General features: G+C 53.3%; 1 protein-coding gene across 3 annotated transcripts in view; it reads right to left on the reverse strand.

The window, feature by feature from the left end:
* PKNOX2 (PBX/knotted 1 homeobox 2) overlaps positions 1-27,046 on the reverse strand; it is a 137,590-nt gene that overhangs the window by 83,772 nt on the left and 26,772 nt on the right. For 2 of the 3 annotated variants that reach the window (XM_049777934.1, XM_049777931.1), the window contains exon 2: positions 25,378-25,446. The gene's annotated coding sequence lies outside the window, so the exon portion shown is untranslated. Of the gene's footprint in view, positions 1-25,377; positions 25,447-26,429; positions 26,572-27,046 lie in introns of those variants that run through there. The other variant, XM_049777932.1, reaches the window with a different exon arrangement.

Here is a 27,046-nt window from a genome sequence, read left to right on the forward strand (position 1 = left end):
TGATGAGAGATTCCTGGAGGAGAAATAAAATGCGTGTTTCCATCAGGATGATGGATGCCCACGGTGTGCAGCAGGACACAGGGCCGGGGTGGGGGCAGGACGCGGGGAACCGCGGCCGATGCGTGACTCGGAGCCAGGCTTCGGCAGGAGAAATATGTTAAAAATGAAAGTGAGTACAGAAAGTTTAAATATTTAATACCCACATTAATTCTAATTCACACTTTCTTTATTTTTCAGATTAAAAATTTACAAGAATTCCCATGTCTTTCATCCTTCTCCTCCTGTGGGGCACTTGGAGGTCACCATTCCCGGGGCCCCCCCAGCAACATGGGGGGTGGGGAAAAGATGAAAATGGTCACCCCAATATCATCACCCCAGCCGGGCCTCCCTTTGACTCCCCACCGGGATATACTGGCAGGCATTAGGGCCACTTCCTGGCCCCCTCCCATGGAACCTCTGAATTCTCAGAGAGGAAACAGCTGCACTGTGAATCTGAAGTAGCCCCCAAAGCCCAGACTGACAGGAACAGAATGGGGCCCCTTCAGAATGGGCATCCAAGGAAACTCCAGCCCCCTGCCCGGTCACTCGGGCAGTGAAGATCCAGCCAAGCAATGTGCAGAGGAGAAAGAGCAGCTTTGGGAGGCCACTTGGGTAGCAAGAGTCCGGTGCGTTGCTTTCATGCGGTGCCAGCTTCCACGTCCCAGTACCCATCTCCCACTCTGTTGCTGACCCTGCGGCTCTGAGATCCTAGATCCAGAAAGGGTGAGCAGCGCCCCCCCCCCGCCCCCCACCCCCGTGCCCACACATCTTCCCATGCTCTGAGGCAGCATCTCTAGCATCACCCATCTTTCTTGTTTGCTTTTGTTTTTGGGTCACCTGGCAGCACTCAGGGGTTCCTCCTGGCTCTACGCTCAGAAATCGCTTCTGGCAGGCTCGGGGAACCATATGGGATTCGAACCATTGTCCTTCTGCATGCAAGGCAAACGCCTTACCTCCATGCTATCTTTCCGGCCCCCAGCATCACCCATCTTCATGGGGGTCGGGCACATTTTTGGGTCTGAGACACAGTGGGGCAGGTTCCTGTGTCCTGCTGGCTGGGGCTACCATCTTAGTCCCCTCTCCCACCAAGAAGCTGCTCAGCAGGTGCCCTTGGAATAGACTGTTGGCACAGAAGTCTGGGGACCCTAAGCCTACTCTAGGTGTGATGATGACTCTGCACAGTCCCAAAAGATGCCTTCTCTCTCTGTGCTCCACCCCTGCCTGCTGCAGAAAACCCTCCATAAATGGTGCTAATTAGTGCCTTGCTCTAATCAGGCCCCTGCCCCTGCCCTACCTCTCTGGCTCCCGATCCACAAAGCACCTGCAGACCCACAGAGTAGGTGAGCACACGCCCATGACCACACACGCAAGCACACACACACACACACACACAGAGCCACACACGTGAGCACACGCCCATGACCACACACATGAACATAAGCCCATGGCACACATGCAAAAACATGCCCATGGCCACACACACACCAGAACACACCCATTTGTGTCTCAGCACACACATTCATGCCGACACACATTCATGCCAGTGCACACAGCTCCCTTCACTGCCAGTCAAGCAAAGAATGGCATCAGGGTGGGGTTGAGAGCACTTCAGGGTTTGCCTGGGAGGTATTGGGGTACCAGTTGTAGGGCAGGGCCAGGAAAGCACCAGCTCCCAAAGCTTTCTCTCTCAAGTCCAAACAGCCCCCAGACCACTGTCCAGATATAGTCTCTAAGAGCTGTCTGCCCACAGCCCCTGGTAGCACTGTCCATGGACAGCCTCCTAGGGGGAACTCTCAATAAGTTTTGGGGGTTCTATTCAGAGTGTTGGGGACAGTCCAGCCCAGCAAGTAGTATCTGTGAGGGGCAAGAGTGGAGAGAACTAGGTGGCCTTCTACGAGTCACTAAACTGGCGATGCCTCCTGCATTCTATACAGGAGCCCCAAGAACAGAACTGTTTCCCCAGGAGACAAACAGTTGGGTGGAGCTGGGGACTCTCATCACCTCTGTTTCCCCTTCTTGAGAGGCCAACAGTTGAGGGGCAGGGACTGTCCAGGGCAGGGGTGGACTATGTTCCTATCTCCCCCTTTTGTCCTCTGTCCAGACACTTGGTTTTGAGGCCACAACCTGCAATGCTCAGAGGTTATTCCTGGCTTTGTACACAGGGAACACTCCTGGTAGGGCTTAGGGGACCATATGGGATGCCAGGAATCCAACCTGGGTAACCTGTGTGCAAAGCAAACGCTCTCCCCTATACTATCTCTCCAGTCCCTGTCCAGGCAGTTAGTCTCCTCCCATTATTCAAGAGACACCCTCTCCACCCCTGCTTCAAAGCAGGGATGCTGCAGACCTCTGAGACCAACTGGAGGTGGGGGCCTGAGAGCATCACAAAGCCAGACAATCAAGTCAGTGGCCTGCTGCCCTGCTCAGACCCCCGTGTCTCCATCTGGAATGCAGATAATCCCACCAGGCCTAACAGGCGGCTGAGCAGGGGTGGAGAGAGGGTGAGGGCAGAGCCCTGAGTGGGGCCTCCACCCCCAGGGGGGAACAAAGCAGTCCTTGTAGTTGGACCATCCTTCAGCTGACTAGCCCCCCAGAAAGCCCAGATGCTTCAAGCAGTGGTTGGTGCTTGCACAGATTTGGGGGGAGTCTGGGGGTCAAAAGGACTTAAAACAGGGGGTTGTGGTCTTGGAGAATTAGGACGCTCCAGGCTTCCTTTCTTTGAAGCTGGACTTCATAATTGACCATAAGATGGAGCCTCCCTTCCCTGTTCAGAAGGGAGGGTTCATGCAGCTGAAGTGTACCCCCAGATATAATAGCCAGGACACCCCATATCACATGGTCCAGGAGGAGGTCTTCACCTGGCTGCTGAAATAGCATGCTTCCGAGGCCATGTCACACCTGCTTCCCAGGATTAGGAGGACATATGTCCTTGCAGCTGCGGGGCTTGGAGGAGGGACATCTGTCTTCCCTTTAAGGGGGTGAAGTGGGAAGAGGTGAGAGGAGGGAAGGGCTCTTGAGAGTGAGCTGTGGAGAAACACAGCTGGACAGGTCACCCCAAGAACTCCAATGCTTCCCCAAATTTGTCAGGGACCACCCAAGTTATTTTCAGAACCCGAATTCCAGCCTGAGGGCTCAGACTCGTTATGGACACACTCCCCAGCCTCAGTTTCCCCAGTGGCTAAGTAGCTCCTTTTTTGGGGAAAAGCAGTGCCCAGAGCTAAGGAGCCAGAAGCCAAGGCAGGAACAGGGACCCCAGCCCTGACAGACACGGGGATTTAGCCAGAGAGGGCCCAAATATATTCACATCTGCACACACATTCACACATACTATCACAAACATATGCACTCACATACCCTCACACACACAGTCTCTCATGCACTTCTGACACAATCCTGGGGGTTCCCCATTTTCCTCTGGGCCTTGCAGTACCCTGAGTCTGTGAGTCTGTGATGGCACCTCTGGGGGCCTTTCTGCAAATGTGGGGCCCCCACAGGCCAGTGCCTGGCGCCTCCCCCTCCTGGCTCCCATCTCTTGCTCCAGCCCCCAGGCAGCTGCTGTCTGGATGCAGACAAAGACCTGAGGCTTCTTCCAACAGGCTGGGCTGGGCTGGGAGGGTGCGAGGGGGCAGAGCGGGCGAGGGCGAGCGCAGGGAGTTGGCACTGGAAGGGCACAGCCCAGTGCATCTTGGGGCCTCTGCCTGGGATGCCGCTGGGTGTGGGGCAGGGGTCTCCCTCCCCCCACTGCCCTTGGGCTGAGCTAAGTCCAGGACCTGGCTGAGTGGGGGAATTGTTCTGAAGAAGTGCCCGGTGGCGGGTTGCTATGGAAACCGACATAGCACTGCGCTGACCGGGCGGGCAGCGGCCCAGCAGGGATGCCGGCAGCTGGATTGCAGCTGTTCCCGCTAAGTGCGGCTGGCTCGGCCCCAGCAGGCCCCGCTGTTAGCCCAGACCAGTCCTGCCTGAGCCCCCTCATCACACCGCCAGGAAGGGGGTGCAGGGCCAGCAGGGTGAGAGGGGGCAGGGAACAGGGAGCAGAGCTTTGTGAGGGGGCCAGTTCTTCATGAGCGGGGTGGGGGGTGGCTTCCCCAATCACCTTTCTGAAAAAAACTGAGGCCAGAGAAAAGGCAAAAATTGCTGACCAAACCCCTGGGGAATAGTGGGGGAGAAGGGGGCAGGGGGCTCTTCCTTTAGTCATGCACCAGCACAGGATATGATGCATCACAAAAAGGTTGCAATAATCATACATTCATGGGCCCCTGCACCCCCCAGACAGGCCTGTGTCTCTCATACACAGTCATGGGGTTTGCACTTACAGATAGACCTGTGAGCCCATACAGGCATGCAGTCAGGGAGCAGCAAAAACCCTACAGGGGAGCAGAGCTGGTCTAGGAAAGGGGTGTCCAAGGGCTCCACAGGTAATTCCAGACGTCTCCCCACACTCAGCTGGTGCCCCTGTGGCCACCTCACATTAGGGCACTAATGGACTTTTAGGGTGCAATCCCGGCTGCTGGTCTTGAGCTCCCCAAGCAAACATTCAACCCACCCCCTTTCAAGGCAGCCCCTATTCAGACTGCAGGTTGAAACTGTAAAGGCCTCACCAAGCTCCCTGAAGGTGTCAGTGACCCTGGGGGAGGCCACCAGGACCTGAGCACCTGTCAGCACCCCTATTTCACACAGGCGAACAGAGGGAGGTGCTGGATCCCCCCCCCCCTTAGCCATACTCGCACATCAACACCCTTTATGACCCACACCATTTCTATGCAGCCTTTCTGGGGTTGCAGGGGTCTGCAGGGTCTTGATGAAGCACATGCTCACTGCAATTCTACCCATGGACGGACAAATGAAATGACAGTCAGACATGGGCCAGGAAGGCAGGAAGCAGTTGCCTTCCTCATACTTGCCCAGGCAGCTTCTCTGCAGCCTCCTTGTGACAAAGGTCTAGCTCAGGTGAGTGAGAGCAGCATGGGGGGAAGGCACCTCTCCACCACCACCTCCCTAAACCCCAGCATGAGCACAAGCATGAGCCAGAAGCAATTGTAGGCTTGTCCCTGACTTGGGATGGGGCCCAGAAGTCCTGCAGGAAATCTGTGTCAAGTCAGGTGAGTGTTCATGTCTCGGGGGTCACCAAGAGCAGGGGCTGAAGTCCCTTCATTGGAGCCTAGGAGAATCCTCGGGGGTCTGCAGAGGCCTTGACTGTGCAGATAGGCAGGACGGAGCACTCTGCCCCCACAGAGCACTAGAGATACCGGAAGGAAATGGGTCAGCCTCCCAACTCACGGACCTGCACAGAGCCACAGCTGGTGGTTTGGGCCACTTAAGAGTGAGTTTCCTTCAGTGCTGGAGCTGGTGGAGATTTAGCGGCCACCTTGCATGTATCCGTATCCTGGTTCAGATCCTATACATAGCAGTGTCCCAACCCCAAAACATTCACTGAACACAAATGAACATGAGAATGATCTAACCTAATGGGGAGGTGGTTAGAGCTAAAACCCTTATCTGACACTTTCTTTAAAAAATTTTTTTGTTTGTTGGGGGCCGAGAGATAGCATGGAGGTAAGGCATTTGCTTTGCATGCAGAAGAACGGTGGTTCGAATCCCGGCATCCCATATGGTCCCCCAGCCTGCCAAGAGTGATTACTATTTATCTTAATGTTCTTTGGCTGAAAGTTCAAAGTTAAGATATCAGCAAGGGGACTTCTTCTGAGAATTCTGTTTATGGGTGATTATCCTTTCACTGTAACTTTACCTTGTCCTCTTTCTTTGCATCTTTGTCCTCATAATTAAAAATAAAAATCATTTTAAAATATTTTTTTTGTTTGTTGGGGCCGAGAGATAGCATGGAGGTAAGGCATTTGCCTTGCATGCAGAAGAAAGGTGGTTCGAATCCTGGCATCCCTGAGCCTGCCAGGAGCAATTTCTGAGCAGAGAGCCGGGGTAACCACTGAGCACTGCCGGGTGTGACCCAAAAACCAAAAAAAAAAATTTTTTTTTTTTGTTTGTGGACCACACCCAGTGGTGCTCAGAGGTCACACATTCTTGACTTTGTACTCAGGGATCATTCCTGGCAGGCTTGAGTAACCATATCGGATGCCGATGCGTGGGATCGAACCTAGGTCAGTCATGAGCAAGCAAGGCAATTGCCTATTGCCATAGCCCTTGACACTGGCAATAATGCCCGAGACTTCAAGAGATATTTTTCTCATGAGAAAACAAAACAAAACAAAACAAAACAAAAAAACCACACTGTCTTTCTTGTATTCAAATGCTGAAATGCATAAAGTAAAAAAGGACAAGGGCCTGGAGAGATAGCACAGCGGCGTTTGCCTTGCAAGCAGCCGATCCAGGACCAAAGGTGGTTGGTTCGAATCCCGGTGTCCCATATGTTCCCCCGTGCCTGCCAGGAGCTATTTCTGAGCAGACAGCCAGGAGTAACCCCTGAGCACTGCTGGTGTGACCCAAAAACCAAAAAAAAAAAAAAAAAAAAGAAGAAAAGAAAAGAAAAGGACAGTGAGTCACAATTAGATCAGATAATCCCCTATCAAATATAGGAAGGTAGAGATAAGACGCTCCCTGTGGCAGTCATGGGTAATAGCACAGAAATGGGGGAAATCAGAAGCTCCCCTCCCTCCCCAAACCCTCCCTTACAAGGCGGGACCCTAAGCTCAAGATGAGCCTCCTGAATGATCCAGGAGGAAGTGGTGTTCTGTTCCTCACAATCTGCCTTTTTTTTTGCTGGGGGAGGTAGAAACACAGGCTCCATTTGCAGGGGGCTCCCTACAAATCGGAATATGGTCTCACTCCACTGGGGCACCCCAGGAGACCTTCGCACATGTGCCTGGTCCTGCAAAACAACTCACCCGCTTGTGGAACATGACGAATGGGGGTTTGTTGCTTCCAGGGCTCAGAAGCTTGCAACACGCAAGCTGCCTTGGGCTGACCTCAGTGGGGAGTGGGAGATGCGGTTACACTCCCCTGGGTGTCCAGAAGCTTTCAGCTAGGGTTCGAGAAGAGTGCCTGCCTTCCTGCCCGCTCCCCCCACCACAAGGTGGGCAAGGGTACAAGGCCCCCCTGTCATTTCCTCCACAGCCCCCTAGCTGCCCTGTTTTTTCAGACCTTGAGTAATAAAAACAAGCCAATAAAATGAACATGAAAATATATTCATTAGGATTTATAATGCTCATTAAAACTGCCTGTGTACGAAAGCATGACTTAGCGTCATATAAGTGGGGAAAAAATGCAAATTATACCGCATGCAAAGAAGATATTTCCCTAATCGTCCAATCAAATGCCAGCCCAATTATCTGTGGCCAACCCAATGGGTTAAAATTATACTCTCTCTCCTTGGACACAGTGAGGCGCCTGAAAGTGTTTCATTTTAATAAAAATGAAATCTGGACCCTGCAGAAAACCAGCTTCACTAATGACGTGTTTACACAGAGAAAGACAATTTCTAGTTAATGGTGATTACTACCGAGAACAAATTAAACTTCCCAGAGTATATGGGTTAGAGATAATGGGAAAGGGAGGAAAAAAAGTTATGGTCTGCGTGTGTTTGTGTGTGTGTGTGTGTGTGTGTGTGTGTGTGTGTGTGTGTGTGTGTGTGTGGTGGCGTGGGGGGCCAGGGCCAGGAGGAAAGGGGCTGGGGAAACTGAGGCAGAAAGTGGAGATGGCCTGCCGGGTGACCTTGGTTCTCCTGTGGGCAGGGTCTGTGTGGGGCTCTGGGTGCCCAGACCCCAGCACTTTCACAGTGGGGACGATGCAGGTTCTATAAAGTTCACGCCTGGGGAGTCACCCCATTCCCTGACAGGCAGGGCCTCCTTCCCAGCTCCCTGGCTCCAGGAGCAGATGGAAAGTGTTGGAAAGATTCCACTCTGCTGACTCCGTGATGAGAGCTAAAGGTCCCAAGTGCAGCAGCAAGCTTTGAGGGGGCGGCCGGGAAGAGCAGGAAAGGATGTCCGGGAGCGAACACCACCTCACGGTGACCCAACAGTGTCCTTGCTGGTGATGGGCGCTGCTCCCAAATAGGACCCCTAGTCCGCCTAGTCCAGAGCTAGGAAGGGAGTGTTCCAGAATTCCACCTGCTGGGTGGCGATGCCTCCTAATGTGTGTGTGTGTGTGTGTGTGTGTGTGTGTGTGTGTGTGTGTGTTGTATGTGTGTGTGTGTGTGTGTGGGAACTAAGCCGTAGCTCCCTTCCTGTCACTCAGCACCGAGCAGCCCATGAGAGGCAGTTTCCTGCTCAACGTCTGGCCTGGAGCACTCAGCCCGCTGTGCGCTGGGACAACCTCTCCTGCCAGCACAATCTCTGAAGGCATCCGACAGACGCACATACTCTCACTGCCTCCATCCCCTCTTCCAGAAGCCAGGTGAGCAGAGCAGGACAGAGGGACGGGAGCCACAGGCTCTGTTAGGGCTCTGCTCTAACGGATGTGCCTTTGTAAACAAGAACAATCATTTGTGAAGAGGCCCAGATGCAAACGGTCCCCAAATCAGGAATTTCAGCTCAGAGGCGCAGAATAATACAGCTTTGGGGAAGATTTAATAATAGTAAAATTAAAATTGTAACTGAAGCATAATGAAGAATGTGGTACAAACAGGCACGGCGGAAGGGGGGGTGGGGGGGGACTTTGCAGATTAGCCCCGAAGGACCAGTGATTGGTTGAGAGCAACAGTAAACAATGCACAGAAATGCAACTTAATTATCTCCCCATTCTGCGCTCTGCTCAGCACAAGGAAGGCTCCAATGCTGCTGGCCTCTTTCCTCTCCCTTCCCGGATATAGGGACCTGCCCAAGAACCTGCCCCACGCCTGCTGCCCAGCCAGAACACCTGAGCTCACCTGGGGACTGGCAATCAGAGGGGAATCCCCAGTTGGGGCACAGCAGGACCAAAGGGGCACACTGGGGATTTGAGCACAAGCTCAGATGGCTTGCAGCCCCACTCTGTGGTCAGGCCTCCTTGGACTCAAAGAGATTCCGAATCAGTCCCTCCAACCCCCAAATAGTGAGGATTCCTGGCCAAGGATGTCTCTATGGCTCCTGAGTTTGCCTCTGGGACCTGACAGATTTGGGGTATGGGGAGCAGTCAGGAAGGAAACCCCTGAGTTGGTCCCAATAACCAATAAGGGTGTCAGGGGTGACCATCAGAGGCTGCTCACTGCCCCACCCTGCCCGGAGTGAAGTAGGGTCCCCCCTCTCCCACCAACAGACCCAGGGCCTCTGGGGTGCTCTGAAGAAGCCCTGGCAGGGGACAAGGTTTTGAGGGTGGCAGGTCCCAAATGGGGTAACTATCTGGAAGACCTCAGCCTCTTGAGAATGTGCATGCCCCCAGGGCCGACCAGCGGTAAGGGACACAGGGCCGAGTCTGACCACCAGACAAGGGGACGGTGGAGGTCAGTGGGTGGGAGCTGCTCCCATCACTCTGCCCACAGCTGAGGACTCAGCCTCACTCCTGCAGACAGCATCAGCTTTGAGAGTCCCTCTTTTCTTCCTAAGAAGACAAGCAATCCCTTCTCTCCTTTGCAGGCACAGACCAGCAGGTCTGAGGCCCGAGGGTGTGTGTGTGTGTGTGTGTGTCAGAGATGGGCACACTGAAACTACTCACAAAAGGGCCATTTCCACAGCAGGCAACACCCAGCCTCACCTCCCCCCACCACCAACCCCGTTTGACCCACCCCCTACACTCTCACCTCTTTGGTTTTTTTTCTTTTTTTTTTCACCCCTTCCCCACCCCTCACCTCTTTATAGTTGCTTACAGATATATTCACTCTCCATGACTTGCACCCCTTATCAATTTGAAAACATCTGTTTTTTTTTCTTTTTCTGTTGTTGTTGTGTTTTTTTTTATGGGCCACACCCAATGATGCTCAGGGGTTACTCCTGGCTATGTGCTCAGAAATTGCTTCTGGCTTGGGGGACCATATGGGACACCAGGTGATAGAACCATGGTCCGTCCTAGATTAGCGCCGGCAAGGCAGACACCTTACCGCTCCGCACCACTGCTCTGGCCCCTGTTTTTTCTTTTCACAGTCACTTGTCCACCCCCATCCCCTAAAGCAAAGATTCCCTTAAGGTTGGAGGGTGGGATTGGGTTCTGGGAGCTAGCCTCTGAAAGCACCCTAAAGCACTGGGTGAGTGGAAGAATCACAGGGCTCCACCTCCTGGTCCATTTCTCCCTGGTCCCCACCTCCTGGCCCCCACACCTCAGCAGCCTCTGCTAGTGTGGAGGAAGGGCAGTGGGAAGCAAAAATCAAAGCGATGGAGATTCTGGTTCCCAGACAAGTTTCGAGGTGACATCCTTGCACCCAGGAGGTGGGAGAGGTAAGAGGGGACCTTTAACCTCAGCTGTTGAGGACCATGTTGAAGCCTGAAGCCTGGATCACAGCTGTGCCTCCTCAAGCTGCAGAGACCCTGCCAGAAGCCCTGACTCTGCCCATGCTGGTAGTACAGAGAGCATTGTGCTTCCTGCCCCCACCCAGAGGCCAACTCTGGGGAGAGCAGCCCAGTCTGGGCATGAATTGGCCATGATGGACAGAGGGGCCAGTGTACAAGTCTGACCTCCAGACGCCCCAGTGTCTGATGACTCTAATGGTGATTATTTACTTTGCACTTTGCACTTTGCACCATGCCCTGCACAGAACCAGGAGAGAGGAGATACCATGATGCGTCCAAGATACCTGAGCACAGGTGAACAGAAACCAGCAGCAGGAAACAGCTGTCACAGAGAAGGGGGTGAGGTTGGTTCTCCCCAGGACTCTGTGGTATGTGCAATGGACCTGGAAGGATCAGGGAGAATGAATGAGTGATTGAGTGAGTGCATAAGTGAGCCGATGAGAGAGCAAATAAGTGAATGAGTGACCTAGTGACTGAGTGAATAAGTGAATGGGTGAGTGAATGACTGAATAAATGAATGGAAGGCTTGAGTGAAAGTGAGCAAGTGAAAGTGAGTCAGTGAATGAGGTAGTAGATGAATGAGTGAGTGAATAAATACGTGAAAGAAGTGAGTGAATAAGTGAATGAGTGAATGAATGAGTGAGTGAAATGCTGATGGGTAGGGAAGAGCAGTGGATAAATCAGGAAGCAGAAGTCTGGATGGCCTGCTTTGAGACTGGGGGTGTCAGACACTTCGCAGGGACCCTGAAGAGGCTTTCAAGCTCGTACAGTTGTGTGTGTGTGTGTGTGTGTGTGTGTGTGTGTGTGTGTATCTCTCAGGTGAGAGCACTAAGTTCTCACCTGAACCCTTGCACACTGCTCCTGGCTGGAGGACTAGGTTGGCAGTGCTGCCTACTCAGAACCAATGTAAGTCTAGGTCAGTCATGAGGGATAGCAGGGGCGGAGCCAGCACTGCCTAGTGCAGGGCACAGCATTTAAAGGTGCCTTAGCAGTTATCTGGGACCTTTGGGGAGGCCCTGGTTAGGGAGCCAGAATGCCCCCAGGCATTGCCCCTTCACTGTCACATTTCACCTCTCCCTCAGCACCATGCCCATAGATGATCCTGAAGCAAAAAATGGTCTTTCCAACAGTGAGGTGGGGTGGCCAGAAATCCACCATCCTCCATGCCCAACTCTCTTGGCTCCCTGGGCTTGGTAGGAGATATGGATCTCTTTGTGGTCTGGCCTCAGGGAGTGACCAGCTAGCTTTCCTGGCTTGGGCATAGCCAGGCTACACAGTGCCCATCCCAGAGTCACCAAGCTGGCCCTGAGGGCTTACTAGTAGCTTCTCAGAGCCCTGAGAGCTGTTCCCGGGAGCTCTGCAAGTGTCTGGCTTACCTGTCACCTGGGTTCTCCTCCTCTCTCACTCTAAGCTCCAAATGGGCCTATTTCCATCCTGAATCATGCCTGAGCGTAGCAGGGGCTCCCCATTTAGCGAGTGAATAACAAATGAACAGGTAAATGAATGAATGAACGAACAAACAAACGATTGATCTCATGAATGGGGTGGGGTGAGCATCTCTGAACTGCCTGAAAAGAAAACAGGAGGTCAGAGATTGCAGCAGAGCCCGGCTCAGAAGGCTGGAGGCAGAGGCGCAGTGAGCAGGGGGAGTGGCAGCTGAGGCAGAAGGCGGGGGAGAAAGTGGGGGGGCTGCAGAGCCATGGGGAGGACGGCTGAACCAAGCACCCCTTTCCAGCCCACTGTGGAGCCCTTGCACCCCATCAGCAGGGGTCTTGGTGCCTTGAGAACAGAGTTTCATCTTGAGACGCACCCTATTTCATAAACTTTCTTTAAATTAAAATCAGGCAACTCACGCACACGCTTATATACCCCACAGACATCTCTGTCGCTGAAAAGTTGCTCCCTATAAAATAAAAGAAGCTGTTTAAATGTCTTCCTTCCAAGCTAGCCCCACAGAGCTGGAGCTGAGAATACATTAGCCTTTAATGAAGTGAGACTCTCATCTTCCAGGAGACACCTCATTTAGCGCAATTGTTTCAGAGCCATTACAGAAAGACAATTACAAGGAAGCGGGGAGAGTAATTGGAAATGCTGGCAGGAGTTGGGCGAAATGATAATAAATAAAAATATTCAACCTAATAAGCTTCCAGGAGGGGGTGGGATGAAGAAAATCAACATAATTAGAACTGAACCTTAGCAAGGAAAAACAGACAGCAGGGTGGCAAGTACTCCGTGCGCACAGGAAGAGAGGAAAGTCACATGCAACCCAGTTCCGGGACGAGTGAGGGAGCGGCTGGAGGGTGTGTGGGGGTGCCCACTGCCAGGGCCTGCTGGGGAGCAGCAGGGACTGCTGCTGGCCACACACTGGGGGGACTGGAACAGACACAACATGCCGGGCTGGGAGGAGGCTGAGAAGTAGGGCTGGCATGTGTGGCCTCCTGGATCCCAGGACATTGGTCAGGAGGCCTTGCTCCAGACCTTCCTTTTGTGCTGAGAAGGCAGCTGGTAGGTCAGCAGGGAAGGGGCCGTGAGCATGTGCAAACACATGGTGACACATATGTACTCACACGCACACTTGCATGTGCCTGCAGTGAGCAGGACCATCCTAACAGCCAGCCTGAGAAGATGCCCCAGTATCCACACAGACGTGTAGCTGAGCAAGGATGCGTAGTAGGGTTAGTAGATTGTACATGCATGAACATACATGCACACAATTATACTGTGCATGTATTCGCATGTCATACATGCAAACACGTGAAAATATTGATATATGTGCGCCAGTAGGCTGGCATGAATATACAAACATATGCACAGATTGCATGTATGTGTGTGTGTGTGTGTGCGCGCGCACAGGCATGTGTGAGTATTCATGTCCAGATTTGTTTTTTCCACCCTGCCTGAGGCACCCTGCGGAGCACACTAGGAGTCTGAGCAGGGGAGAGTTTTAAAATCTACCAGCCACTAAGTGGCCTCATTTTCTCCAGCCCAGCAGCCTGCCCTGCTTGCTGGGCTCTGGAGCCTTTGGCCTCAGGCCTCTCCACAGAGCCAGACACCAACCTGGTGAGCAAAGGAGCAGGATCCCAGCTCTGCATCCTGGATGGGCCCTTGCCTCCAGCTCCCAGAAGCTGTTACCAAAAGTGCTGCAGGCCTGCAAGAACCCTGGGGCACAGGATTAGAGGAGCAGGTGGGAGGCAGGGCTGGTGCTGGATCACCTGGCCAAGGTACACTGAGAGGCCAGGGCAGGCAGGGCAGGGTCTGTGCCAGAGAGCCTGTGCCACACAGATCTGAGGGACCCTGGGGGAGTTGCCTAGGTTGACCAGGAATTGCTGCTTCATGCCCCTCACCCCATGCAATTCCCCAGACCTAAGAAATGTGGGAATTGGTGGCCAAGACTGGGCTGGGAATGGGCCGGTTTCGCAAAGAGAAAAGGAGACTTCAAGAAAAGGAAACACACCGCTTCTCGGCCTTTTGGCTAAGATCAAGTGTAAGGAAAGGAAACATTATTGGCAGCAGCATACACTGAGCCCAGGGGACGAGTCTTCCCTGAGGCCTCGTTCTATTTGAGGGCCCGATTCCTGGAGCCACAGCAGAAAAGACCCGGTGTGGCTGCAGAACAGAGAGGTGTTCAGAAGCACCACCCAGGTGTTTACAGCTCCCCAAGGGGGGTTGTACTGAGGATGAACAATGAATGGACCCCAGGAACCTGTGCAGTTGAGATACTGGAAGACAAGGGTCTTGGGAAGAGGCAGCCACAGACCTGCTCGTCCTGTATACACAATCTCGGCAGCTTCTGGGGCAAGAGTCCTTTCAGAAAAGACACAGGCAGAGGAAAGGGCACAGAGTCAGCTGGCTTGGAGGTAGAACAAATCAGAAGAGAGTAGAAATGACGGGGCCTGGGGTGGTAAGCAGAGGCTGGGTTGCTCCCAGGCCAGAGCCATCCACATAGGAAGCGCCAACTCAGTGCCGGTGGTGGACAGTCATTCCTAGGAAGTGAAGCCCCCCCAAAGAGGGCCCCAGGGTGAGATGCATTTGGGGGGGGCACACCTAGTGACACTCAGGGGTTACACCTGACTATGTGCTTAGAAATCGCTCCTGGGGCCAGAGAGATAGCATGGAGGTAAGGCGTTTTGCCTTGCATGCAGAAGGACAGTGGTTCGAATCCCGGCATCCCATATAGTCCCCTGAGTCTGCCAAGAGCGATTTCTGAGCGTAGAGCCAGGAGTAACTCCTGAGCACTGCCGGGTATGACCCACAAACAAAAACAAAAACAAAAAAGAAATCGCTCCTGGCTTGGGGGAATATGGGATGCCGAGAGAAAGAACCTCGGTCTGTCCTAGGTTAGCCGCATGCAAGGCAAACACTCTACTGCTTGCGCCACTGCTCAACCTCCTGAGATGCATTTTTGTTCAAGCCTTTGGATGCAGCAGGGAGGGCAGGGGAAAGAAAAGTGTCATCTGCCCAACACCCACCTCCTCCACTCTGGCCCAGGAGACAAGATGAGTATAGACAGGACACCTGGAAAGGGCAGGGAGTAGGATGAGCAGATGCCAGGCTGCTTGTCATTTCCTTTTGTTTATGATGAGACAATGATTCTCTTTAACAGGGAAAGAGGACTAACAGGAAGTGGGGCACCTAGAGGAGGAAATGAGGACTGGATCCCTAGCCCATCATGCTTTGTTCCTCCACGGCTCCCAGCCCCAGGGTAGACAGGCAGGGAAGCAGAGGGGTGCAGGGCCCCACGACCAGTATCCTTGGCTGGACTGGACAGCTCTCTGCTGGGCAGCCCCAAGGGACAATGGACAATGACAATCCAGAGTGGCCACTATCCTCCCCTGGCACCTGCTGCAGCCATGATGGACATTTGGTGTCAGGAGAGCCAGCAGCACACCACAGAGCTCAGGTGTTAGGAAGGAAGGGAGGAAGAGAGGGAGGGAGGGAAAGAGAGAAGGAAGGAAAAAGGAAGGAAGGAAGGAAGGAAGGAAGGAAGGAAGGAAGGAAGGAAGGAAGGAAGGAAGGAAGGAAGGAAGGAAGGAAGGAAGGAGAAAGAGCTCAGAGTGGCCAGGCAGCCAGGCCTATAGGCTGGAGCATGGGTTCCCATCCAGGGTTTTGGCCAAGCCTCTGCACCCTCAAGGTGCCAGGAACCAGGGAGCACTCAGGTCTGTCAGAATCACACAGCCCCTTACCTCACCACATTCATCCCAGCCATGCTCTAGCAAACTAACCCAGGGTCAGCCCATCACTGCCCAGGGTATACCCACTAACCTAGGGTAAACCCATTATCACCCAGGGGCATACCCACTAATCTACGGTGAGCCCATCACAGCCTAGGAATGTAGGCAGAACCTCCAGCAGCAGAGCTCAAACCCAGAAGTAATGGGGGGCGGGGCGGGTAGGTGTCTCTGCAGTTGTCCTGGCACCTGTGAGAAGGGAAAGACCATGCAGATCCCTACAAATGTTACCAGGATGGGAACAGACTTGAGCACTGACCCCGGCCATGCCAGCTCAGTTCTCAGTTTTGTCCTGTGACAGAGCATGGAACCCATAGGAGGAGGGTGGGCTGGATAATAGCGAGGACTGGGCAGTCATTGCCTATCATGGGTGGACCTTCCCCCAGACCAGGTGTGGATCACAAAGAGGGAAGACTGTCTCTCACCACAGTGATGAAACAGGAAGAGTGAACCCCACATACCTCCACAGCGAGAGGAGTCCCCTAGCCTCCCCCATAAGCCTGTCAAATCCTGAGCTGGATGCTTCTTCCTGCTGAGGTCTCCAGCAGCAATGGTGGCATTGGGCCAGCCTGTAGGCACCCCCAGAAGCCCACCCCAAAGCTAATTCGGCCCTAAGTATACCGGAGCCACCTTCCAATTTCCCGCGGTAACAAATGGCACGGAATGGAAATGCAGGCGGATGTGGGACACAGATGTTTGCACTAATTTAATCGAGGGAACACCTTGGATTAAACACTTTGCAAAAGACGCGCAAAGAGGTTCAGTGCATTCGGTAATGAAAACCTCCCAGCTCCCCCCCCCCCCCCCGGCACTGCACGGCGGCTGCCAGGGGTTTCAGAAGGGCGAGGGGAGCTGGCACGGGCCCACCAGCTGGAGCAACACCACCCAGAGGCCAGATCTGGAAAGGCTGAAGGTGGCAAGCGCACCTGTTCCCTAGGGTGGGACTGCTCAGCTGGAGGGCTCAGCAGTACAGGGCATCCATCCACCCCCACAACCTGGAGCAAATGCATTTAGATGGGACAGAAAGAGCAATCAGGTCTGGGCCAGGTGGGAAATATCTCTTAGAAATGGAGCACTGAGACTGGAGTAATAGTATAGAGAAAAGAAGGGCATGTGTGTAGCTGACCTGATCCCCTGAGCATTGCTAAGAGTGATTCCTGAGTACAGAGCCATGAGTAAGCCCCAAACACCATCAGGTGTAACCCCTCCACCAAAACAAAAAAAATAAAGCACTGGAGGCCAGAGCAATAGTACAGTGGGTGTGGGGTGGGAGCAATAGCCCAGTGGGAAGGGCATTTGCCTTGCACACGGCCAACTAGTTCATTCCTCAGCATCCCATATGGTCTTGAGCAAGGTTCTTCAAACAACGGCCCGTGGGCCACATATTATATTTATTCCCATTTTGTTTCTTCACTTCTAAATAAGATATATGCAGTGTGCATAGAAATTTGTTCATAATTTTTGTTGTTGCTATAATCTGGCCCTCCAACAGTCTGAAGGACAGTGAACTGGCCCCCTGTTTAAAAAGTTTGAGGACCCCTGGGAGCCTACAAGGAACACCACTGGTGTGGTTCCCCCCAAAAAAGTACAGTGGGGGGGACACCTGTCTTGTATGTGAGTGGCACAGGTTTGATCCAATGGTCCCCTGGATTCTGCCAGGAAGAGTAAGCCTCAAGCACCACCAGGTATGGCTCCCAATTAAAAAAAAAGAAGAAAAAAAAAACAGCCTCACTTGCTGAGCGGTGCTAATTTCTCTGCATTTCAAAAACACAAATCTTGGGGCCAGAGAGATAGCATGGAGGTAGGGTGTTTGCCTTGCATGCAGAAGGACTGTGGTTCAAATCCCGGCATCTCATATGGTCCCCCGAGCCTACCAGGGGTGATTTCTGAGTGTAGAGCTAGGAGTAACCCCTGAGCGCTGCTGGGTGTAACCCAAAAACCAAAACAAACAAACGAAATTAACCCATAAATCTTGGGGGGCTGGAGAGGGGTGGTGCTAGCCATAACTCGTCTGCTTTGCAAGCACTAACCTAGGACAGACTGTGGTTTGATTCACCCGTATGGTCCCCTAAGCCAGGAGCGATTTCTGAGCACATAGCCAGGAGTAACCCTTTAGCATCAACGGGTGTGGCCCCAAAACAAAACAAAACAAAAACCCCCCACACAAATCTTGTACTTTCCCCTTTCTACTCTCCCCTGACTTCTCAGACCAGTAACATTCACCCTAAAATGCTTGATAAGACATCGCCAGTCATGGGGACACTGAGAACAGCCCTTACCTCCCCCACAAGGAGCAAGCTTGGTATCCTGCAGTATGTGTACAGCCACTCAGCCTGGAAGGGGACGAGGGGAAAGGCATTGAGGCAGAAAGAAGCGCATGTGCAAAGCTGATGAGTCAAGAAGTCCGAGCAAGTGCAGAGGCCCGTGTGGAGATGTGGCCACTGCTGAGAGGGATCACCAGTAACCCGCACCCCCATTCCTTTAAACCTGCAGGGTCCCGGGGATGCAGCACTTTGGTCTCAGTCCCTGTGGCAATCGCGCTGTCAGCCTGACAAGCCACATTTGGTGGGGCTAATCTTATGTTCCTGAAAACATACTCCCCTGCTTTCAAACACAACCATCTCTTCAAGTCTAACAGCCATTATAATAATAAGCTCTTCTCGATGGTGCTTCAGCACTTTATCAGCCACATCCCCCATCTCTCATAATTCCCTCGCTGCAACACATCGAGAGAGACAGAAGACTGTTCTAAAGTCCTGCTTTCTGCAGCAAGGAAAGGAAATCCAGGGTGCCACCAAGTCAATGCCAGAGTGAGAACCCTAACTCAGGTCTGCCTGAAGTCCAGAGAAGGCTGCCTGCTCTTCTCGGGAGCCGTGGGCAGGTGGATAGTTGGGGAATGGAGGAGACGAGTGGGGAAAGAGAGGTGGGGGGATTATGCCCATCTATAGGCAAAACAAGCTTATGTTGGGGGGGGGGGCATTAGTGGCCAAGGTCACAAACCTGTCTTCTGCTGAAAACAGGCATGCTTATAGAAACAATGCCCTCCTTCAGGGCCCAACAGCTGTGCTGGAGATACCTACATGGAGAGCAGCATGGCCATAGAAGAGATGGTGCTCATGGCCCAAAGTGACACACAGCAGCAGTGGGCAGGCATCCCAGAGCCTTACTAGAGGTCAGATTCCTGACAACATTCTCCCTCCCCGCCCCCACTCCTTCCTCTCCTCCCCCATCATCAGGGCTCAGGGTGCTCTCCCAGGTGACTCAACCCTACCTAGCACCATCCCAGGCTCAATCCTTCCCTATGCACTCAGCCCATTTGGAGGAGCATGCAGTGGCCATCCCTGCTTCTGGGCACTGGGATCAGAAGTCGTGGACTCATCCCTTAGCAAGGGGAGTCTGGAGTGAAGGACAGAACAGAGGTGGAGAACACTATGGAAGAGGGAGCTCAGGGGACATTCTGGGAGCAACGCAGGTCTCAGAGTGAAGGAAGCTCCTGGTAATGAAGACCCGAGGGTACTAGGGGATCATAGTGAAGATGACTTGTGGGCAGCCAGCAATCCCCAAACCCCCCAACTTAAGACAGTTTGATATGGAATTTACAGTTGTGGTGGCGTTGAACACATCTCAGCAACAGCCTCAAGTTTTGGGGTTTTCTCTTTCCATAGCCATTTAAGTGTGTGTTTTGTTGGGAGGAGGGGCTCTCTGGAACACAGTGGCCACTGCCTCATGGTGACCCCCAACACTAGTCCCATGCTCCACATTTCCTCCAAGCATCAGCAGCATATTTCCCTAAAGTTGGCCCAACCAGAGGCTCCTGAATTCCCAAGCACAGATCCTGCAGGCAAGGCCAATTAAGACTGGTGCTCAGTTTAGGGTTGGTGCAGGCACTTTATTTATTTATTTATTTATTTATTTATTTATTTATTTCTCTCTGATTTCCAGAGCACCCTCCAGCAGTGCTCAGGGTTTACTCCTGACTCAGGGTAAGAAATTACTCCTAGTAAGTTTTGGGGGGCTATCTGGGATACCAGGGATGGAACCTGGATCATCTGCATGCAATGCAAACACCCTCCCCACTTATGCTTTCATTTCAGCCCTGGAGGCACTTTAGACATTTTCAGTTTTCAGCAAGTATGTCAAGGTGGGTAAGAGGGAAAGATGGGGCCTGGTTCAGGAGTGGGCCTATGGCCATGTGAATGAATGTAGGAGACAGGGAGGAAGGAAGTGAAGCTGGGTAAGGAATCAGTCAACCCACAGCCAAGTTCAGGGCTAGTGGAGCTGGGATGGGACTCAGGGTCTGGATTGACTGAGTCTGCCAAGACCCTGCCTCTGGTCCAGGCCATTCTCCCAGGAGAAGCAGCCAGAGATGAGGCGGTGTTTCTTCTGTGAGGATCCAGACTCACCACCTCCGGCACCCTCACAGAGAGCAGAAGCAGCCTGGCTCGCAAACCCTCCTGCTCTGCAGTGGTGGTGGTGGTGGTGGGGGGGGGGGGGGCGGCTGTTTGAAGAGCCAAAGAACAGATCATGGTGGAGGTAGCCAGAGACTGGTCCCCAGGCGGGACCCAGATTTATGACATCTGCATTTTCGGGGCACTGGGGAGCGAGCGGCAGGGGGCAGGGGCAGGCATCTCATCTCGCAGCGCCTCTGTGCAGCTCACAGCAAGGGGTGTCCACCCTCACCTCAGCCCTCTCCCCGCCTTGCCTTCCCAGCTCTTCTCCAGAAAGGTTCATGAAGAAGATTCCAAACAGGCCCCTCTCCTGCAGGCAGTCACACCAACTGAAAGGAGATTTAATTAGCAAAATCTCGTTAGGCAAATGAAATTATCCGTAAGACAATACTCCTCTGGACAGGGGGTATGATTAAACAGAGTCATTAATTGAGAGAGTCCCTGGCAGCTCCCAGATGCGGTCATCTCTGGGCTGGCACCTCTGGACGTCCCTGGGCCAAGGGCACTCTCTTCCGGGCTCCTCTCATCTGCCCCGGGGGCTCCCCACTTCACACCACCCTTGCAATGTGTCTCAGACCGCCATTTCATCAGCGGCCTCTCCCCTACGCTGCCACCACCACAGCCACTGCTACCATTGCCACGTTCCTGCTCAAGGGCCTTTGATTGCATAATGTCTATTTGCATAATGTAAATTGCAATCTCCTAGCTCGGGAAAGCAGGAATCACAGAACGGCCATTATTTTTTACCACTCCACAAAAATTCCACATTTAGAAAGCAGATTTGCAGCTCAGAAGGCTGTGTAAATCTGAACGCACCAGAAATGCCGTTAAATCACTCCAATTAGGCTGACTAGCAAAGAACCCCCATCACCATTGTCAGGAGGATGAAGCTCGGGACCCCAGGAGCCGACCATTGTTTACAGGGAATTCAGTCTCAGGATCCTTAGCATGTCCCTTGCACCAGCACCACCTGTCAGGGCCGTCGGCAAAGGCTGTGGAAAGGAGAGAGGCTGGTGCTAAGTGACCTGGAGGCTGGACTCCAGTTTCGGGGGCATAGAGCACACATGCAGTGTGGAAAAAGGATGCCAGCACTGGATCCTTCGCTGTGTGATGGAGGCTACGGCTGTCAGTGATGGATCCTGTCAGGTCCTCCAGCCAGAGAGTAGAAATATTGGCAGTCAGAGGGTGGAAAACCCTGGCAGTCAGAGGGCAGAAATCACCTGACAGTCAGAGGTCAGAAACCCCCAAGAGTCAGAGGGCAGTAACCTCAGCAGGGCAGGAAACCCTGCAGTGGGCAGAGCTGGGCCCACTCCCCAGAGCTGTGCCTAGGGTCCAGGGCAGGCAACCCGGGCCCAGCTTCCCCGAAGCCCTTTCCACCTGGCTTCTCATCTGCCTCCTGAAGTGCTCATTCAATATTCATCTGTCAGAGGGGCAAGATGTTAATGTGTAGTATTAAAACATCAATAGTTTATGAGTGAACTTTTAGGGAGGTGCCATTAAAGGCAGGTTCTGGACTGTTTCTGTCAGGAGCTCCAACAGGAGCTTCTTCTCTCTCTCTCCACTTTCCATTTATTTCCTGGGTGAGGGAAAGGCCAGGGGACCACCTGGGCCCTTGGCAGCCTGCCAGAAGTGGCTGGGAGTCACCGCCCATCCCTTTTCCCCACCAGAGCAGAGAGACGTGAAGGCCATCACATGCAGCTGACATCCAACCCCAGCTCAGACTCCACACCCAAATAATGCTGCCAGTCTTGGCCTCACATGCAAGGCAAGCACACACAAGCACACAGCCTGCCGGTTTCTGCCTGTTTCCTTCACCTCCCCAGAAGACAGTGGGTCAGATCCAGGCATGGGACAGTGGGGGCACCCATGGTCTCATACAGATGGGGCTCGGTTCTGTTGACTTCCACACACACCAAAGCCTCTTCCTGCTAATCAATGTCTCGCACTCTGGGGCATGAGACAGCACCATTTGATATGCCCGTTTTGCAAGAAGGTGGACTGGGATCTTGAGGCCCCACATATAGGGATTAGAAGAGAGAGCAGGTTTGCTTCTACTAGGTGACTGGCTTGGCTGCTTCTGATGAGATTCCTTTCCTCCAAGGATATCTGCAACCACCAGCAGATATCCTGGGATATCTGGGAACTTCCCAGCCTGCAGCAAGAACTCAGTAAAGCCTGTTGGCCAGTTGATGTTTACCGTGGAGACACTGAGACTTGTTCTTCAAACCCATCAGTACCTTTCCGTTAGGACCAAGCCCACTTTTAGCCATCAGCCACTGCCAGATTTGCCGCTGCCAAATCTCTAACCTTTGGTTCAGAAACTGACAGTTTCTACTTCTTGGTTGTTTGGGTTCTTCTTAGATCCCCTTGAGTCACAACAAAGGACACTCAGACTCTTACAAGATTGAATTACTTTTGGATCAAGAAAAAGGCAAAGAATAGGTACTGGACAGATGGCACAGCAGGGAGGGCGCTTGCCTTGCATGTGACCAACACAAGTTTGATCCCCACATCCCATAGGGTCTCCTGAGTACTGTCATGAGTGAATCTTGAGTGCAGAGCCAGGAGTAATCCTTGAGTATCACTGGGTGTGCTGTCCCCCACCCCCACCCTCACCCCCCCCCCCGACACAAAATATAAGAAACGAAAAGAAAATGGCAAAGAACAGGGAAAGTGTTCTTTTCAGGAACAGTCTGTACTGTTTGGCAGAGTCAGGAAGCATAAAAAGAGAGAACATAACGGCAGGGAAAGGGCTGCCCAGTGTCCTTCTACCCCACATCCCATCCCTTGGCCCCATATAGTATGTGACTGGAACCAACTCTAGCCTGGAAGGTCATGGAGCTGGGGATATGGGCCTAGGGATGGCAATAAAAGCTAAAGACAGGGCCAGAGAGATAGCATGGAGGTAGGACGCTTGCCTTGCATGCAGAGGGACGGTGGTTTTGAATCCGGCATCCCATATGGTCTCTCAAGCCTGCCAGGACGATTTCTTATCGTAGAGCCAGAAGTAACCCCTGAGCGCTGCCGGGTATGACCCAAAAACAAAAATAAATAAAAGCTAAAGACTTTCGAAAACCTTTGGTCAAGGTCCAAGCCCACCCTCAGCCCTGGTCCCTCAGCCCTAGGCTGCTAGTGGGTAACCACTGGCACTAGCTTTCCGGGGAGCTCACGGTCCTGAGCAAGGCCCCTGGCATCCTTTCTGGGTGACTGAGGCTACTCTGTGGTAGACTTGGTAAATGCGAGTCATGGCGAGTGGCACCCTCCAGAGATGACCATCAGCTCATACATACACAGACCTGTTCTCCTTTCTGAGAAGCACAAAAATAGTCCCGGGGGGGGGGGGGGAGGGGGGAAATAGGGGCTCCTGTTCCTTTCCTCAAATCTAGGTGGGATCTGCGATGGCCCCCATCAAGAGAATGTGGTAGAAATAAGGCTTTGGTGGGGCAGCTTCCTCCTGACTCACATCATCTCTCAGAGCCTTGCCACCATGCAGGAAGGAAGCCCAGGCATTGGGGGCGGGGAGAGGCCAGGTTCATAGTCTCAGCCTACACCTCCAGCAGCAGAACTCAGGAACTAGGGAACAGGCAGGTAGGGTCTGAAAAGTTTCCAAAAGACCAATGACAGGTATGGTGCTGGAATGTAGGATGCCTAAAACTTGACTGTACCTACATATGACTAAAAATCAAGATTCCTGGTACCAATTTTTGATTGGGCTGGGGGGACTAAATCTTAGTCGGCAGCAGCATTAGATGATTCCAAGCCCCACTGCTAAGACCCAGATCCAGGAGGACAAGGACTAACTGGCCACACAGTCTGGGTCTGCCACCAAATTAACAAGCCCTATGAATGCTAGGAAGTCGTTGCATCACCCCAAAATTCCATGGACATGTGTCTTCTTCACTGCAGCCCTCACTGCCCTCCACCAAGTCACCAGCAGCTCCCAGCTCACTCCTCTCACGCCAGGCCCCATTTTCAGGTCCCTAGAACAATAATTCTTGCAAATTCTCAGGGCCCCCGTTCCTTCTCCTTGGGCTCTGCCTCCTGGCCCCCTACTTCTTGGGGGTTTCCTGGAACTGTCAGGGATCACCTGCCATCCTCAGGCCTCTCCAAAGCTGAGCTGAGGGAGCTGAGCAAGCCCCAGGAGCCAACAGGCGGCAAGGCCCGGCGCCAGTGCACACCGTGCAGCGGCGGCGGCAGGATGTCAGGCGAGCACGGGGCGGCCATTCTTATGATTTATTCAGACACTCATTACAGTCAATCTATTTTTACACAGAGGTGAGGATGTGCGCTGATGATGGTTAATCATTTATAATTTCACCGACTGGTGGGAAGCCAATGCATTATCAAAGCTGGGCTCAAGGCTCAGGGCCTAGTTGCCCCCAGAAGAGGGGCGGGGAAGCGCTGCAGCCCATGGGGCACCCCATCTTTCAAAGAACGTTTGCTGGGCAAACCAGGGCCAGAAGCAGCGGTTGGGGGGGGGGGAGAATATGGAACCCCTAGTCTCCCGGCCAGGGCTCTTGGCCTGAGCTGGAGGGTGACCTGTGCCTCCTGGAACAAGTCCTAAGGTGCCTCCAGATGGAGCTGCCAGGACAGACATGATGAGGGAGGGAGAAAGAGCCTGTGGGAGGGAGGGCTACATGCAGAAGCAAGTCTTCAGCTGGCGCTATAGGTGAAGAGACAGGTCCAGCAGGAGACAATGAACCAACACAATGGTGGGCCTGTGTGCCCGACCAGCCCAACCCTCTCTCTTGGCCCTCTGAGGTCAGTAGGCAACCAGTGATACCCTGAGCTCCACCTGTGCTGAGCCCCTGTACTTGTGCTCATCTGCCTTTGACCAGGACTCATGATAACATGACAATACAATGTGGTGAGTGGCCTGCTAGGCAGGCACCTCTTCAGAGAAGTGGCCGATACACTTGTCTCCCTCCTATGAGCCTTAGAAGGACTCTAACCCTAGTCTGAGCTTCTTACTAGGCCAGGGAGGGCTCTGGTTCAGCTTGGTCTCGCCGGACACCAGGGAACCTGCCTTTGCGACATCAGAAATGGAAGCACAACCAGTGGCTGTGCTGACCACCACGAAGACTAGTTTCAGCCGGTGCCCTGTTCACCCTGGCCCCTGGCCCAAACCCACAGAGCTGCATGCAATACAGGACAAGCTTGGTGGCCCATGGGTCTCCCTTGCTCAATGATGGGGCTGCTAGCCAACCAGGATTTGGCACCCGGAAGCCCCCTATGTCCTCATGGGCCATCACAGAAATGAAGCAAATTACTCACAGTTCACGGGGCCTTGGCGGGGGAGCGGCATGGAGGACAGAAGGTCTGGGTTTCTGCTCAGCACTTCACCTGTCGGGGAGAGGAGATAGCCTTAGCAGCTGTGTGGGACACCAGGGAGGAGATTGCAGGGGGCACAGCAGGGGTGTAGGGCTTGGTGGGCAGGCCTGGGCACATAAGGGGACAGATGTTGCACCATGCATGGCTGGGCTGGACACTGGGTAGGTCATGCCCAGGGAGTCACACCCCCCATTCCTCAGAACCCAGACCCACGGCTGTGGGGTACCCAGGTACCAGCACAAATGCTAACAATTTCCTGGGGCTTCCCCATCTCTGACAGAGCAGGGAAGGCCCAACGACCAGCAAGCAGGAGAGATCGAGGGTCGAGAGACGGCAGGACTTCGGCCACTGTGAGGACCATGCTGTCCCGAGGGCTCTCCTAGGTGAAGGCACCACAGCACCCACAATCTGCCCCAACACCATGGGGGCCATGGGGGGCCCCCAGGGATGCACCCCCACCCCAGTGCTTGCTTATTTGAGGTCACATCATGGCACTAGGGTTCCCTCTGAGGTGAAGACACCAAATCGTGCTAAAGCCCTATCAGAAAAGCTTGCCTCGCCCCTCCTGGGGTCCAGCCCTGGGCCACCCTGTGTCTGCCTATCCACCATCTCTCTAGCCCAGGATCCCCTCGAAATGCAAACACACACCCCATCCTTTCCTCCCACCAGGCCCTAAAGGTGTTTGGACCGCACTGCTTGTCCCATATTTGTAGAAATGGTGCCAGCAGGGGCTGGAGAGATAGCACAGTGGTAGGGCATTTGCCTTGCAAGCAGTCAACCCCAGACGACCTCAGTTTGATTCCTGGCATCCATATAGTGTCTCGTCCCCCCATCCCCTCGAGCCTGCCAGGAGCAATTTCTGAGTGCAGAGCCAAGAGTAATCCCTGAGCGCTGCCAAATGTGTGGCCCCAAAACCAAAATACATAAATAAATGGTTCCTAGCCGAGGGACCAGGGATCAGGCTTTCCCAATACCTCATCCTGCCCAGCACAGACCTGCTGGTAACAGAGAAGGCATCACTGTCCCAAAGCTTCTCCTGTCTTGGATGCATGTTGAGGACTGTGGGGTTCAAGTGCAGGAGAGCTTGCAGGAAGGCAGGAAGGGACATATGGTGTCTCAGCTGAGCAGGGCGGTGGGTAGGGAAGGACACAGCATCCAGTCACCTGAGCGACTCTTCCCTACAGGGCAGGGAAAGGGTTTGTGGGGGTAAGGCTATAGGGTGTGTCCGAGGAGTTGCTGGGTCTCTACCAGCTATGTTCAGGAGACCCCCCCACTCCAAGCTCCACCTCTCTCTACCTCCAACTCGGGGGACCCTACACCCCCTTCTCTTTATTTCCATCCCACTGTTCTTATCAAAGCCCTAACAGCACATATTTTGTTAATTGTACAAACCTAATGGGGGAATGCATTGGCAAAAAAGGGTAATGGCCGTCAGACCGGCAATAAAACAAAATTAATGGCCCATAGGAAGAAATCATGTCCACTTAATCCCGGCTCTGAAACTCTAATAGAATAATGGAACACGGACAGGGGGTTCTTCCTCCCGTGCAGATTGCTTACACCGTGTTAATCACTTGCAAAGCAGGCCACAGACCGCTCGGCTCCCAGCCCT

Source organism: Suncus etruscus, chromosome 8 (assembly GCF_024139225.1).
Source record: "Suncus etruscus isolate mSunEtr1 chromosome 8, mSunEtr1.pri.cur, whole genome shotgun sequence".
NCBI lineage: Eukaryota > Metazoa > Chordata > Mammalia > Eulipotyphla > Soricidae > Suncus > Suncus etruscus.